This window comes from Gossypium raimondii, chromosome 12 (assembly GCF_025698545.1).
Source record: "Gossypium raimondii isolate GPD5lz chromosome 12, ASM2569854v1, whole genome shotgun sequence".
Taxonomy (NCBI): domain Eukaryota; kingdom Viridiplantae; phylum Streptophyta; class Magnoliopsida; order Malvales; family Malvaceae; genus Gossypium; species Gossypium raimondii.
Genome location: NC_068576.1, coordinates 23,877,964 through 23,879,710, shown reverse-complemented (window position 1 = coordinate 23,879,710; position 1,747 = coordinate 23,877,964).

The window sequence follows — 1,747 nt, the reverse complement described above, 5'->3', positions numbered from 1 at the left end:
TAGAGAAGTTTATCATCGTTACCCTCTTCAACATTAGCCATAGGGCCCTTTCCCTTATCTCTTCCCTCAGTCAACAGCTGGGTCAACTTCACCATCATATCTTTTTGGGATTCCAACATCTTCTCTGACATATCCTATTGCATTTTGTCTAACCGCTCCTGCACTTGTAGCTGAAGTCGGTCTTGCATTTCCTTCTGGTACTGTTCGAGCTTTTCCAATCTCTGATCCATGTCTTTAATCTTTGCTCGAGTGCCGTAACGATGTTTGGTTGGTTTCCAGGTTAACTGAGCAATGATTTTAATTAATTAGGATCCTTTAACGGTGTTTAATGCATATGATGTATTGTAATGCAAATGCATGAAATTAATGCCTAACAAGACGTTGATTCAGATTCAATTACATTTAGAAAACTTTACTAGAAGACAAATTTCTTTACATAAAGTGGATAAATATACGACTTTACCCTCATACTCCACGAAAAGACATATTCTCTTTAAACCTTGCGAATTCTTCAAAAGGGGTGTCTCCTCTATCTCTTTTTGCTTGATCCTGGTTAAGATCCATTGTTTTCCTACCCTTGTAATACTCATTAGCTTCTTTAAGGAAGTTGGAATATCAAAAACTCTTGAATAATCGGCTTGAATCTCCGAGCCACGAAGTAGAGTCATGTACCCTTCCATCATCCTTTTTGTGTTTTTGGGAATATACTTAGGCAACCGTATTATTTTCCAATTTATCAAGAAATTCGCTTTCCATGACAAGCTCTGTAATTTAGTAATCAAACTTGAGTCAACACCTCTTTTCTAAGATACAAATGTAATGCAATCATAATAAGAACAAGAAGAAACAGGTTAGTGCAAAACCAAAATAAATAGAATGCTTATTCGGGTGACCACTAAAAGTTCGGTATGGTTCTACCTAGAGTAAGTTCTTATGGTTCACTATATGAGGTTTTGGTTCTAGAGAAAAGGTACCTGAACTAGCAGATTCCTCGATCTTCACCCATTATAGGCTCATATGGATCGAGTTCAGTTCAAGGGAATACATTTCCCTATGGCTGCACGGAGATGAAAATCTCACGAAGACATAGGTACGGATGTATCCCGAAAGCGGTCCACTACCCTGCACGGAGGTGAAAACCTCATGAAGGACTAGTTTATCGCTCCCACTTAAAGGGGTAAAATGGACTATGTAGTGCAAAATGCAAATACAAAGTAACCGACTTGGTCCAACCATGCAAACATATCATGATAAAAATCAATGAATGCAAAGGGAAAACATGATTTAAAAAAAAACTTTTGATTTTCGACAAAAAGACAAAACACAATCAATTCATGGCTCGACTCTCAAAAAGTCCTCAGTGGAGTTGCCAAGCTGTCGAAACCACCTTTTTGAAAACAAAAATTCTAGTTGTCGACTTAAAAACAAAATTGGAGTCGCCACCGATCCTTTATTGAGGTGTGATCGGCTCACCTTAAACGTATTTTTGGTCTACGAAATTTGAGAAAACAAGTTCGGGAGTCAGTTAGCACGAGGAAGGGTTAGCACCCTCGTAACGCCCAAAAATCGGTACCAAATTGATTATTTAATGTCTTAGTGTCGAGGGCTAAAAATAAATTTTTTTAAAAACAACTCAAATGATGAAATCTGAAAAGGATAATCAATTGTTCAAGTCATGTAAAGAAATCGAGTCCCAATACGTTAGGGTACAATTCTTAAAATTCCCGAACTTTGAATATCGCTTTAT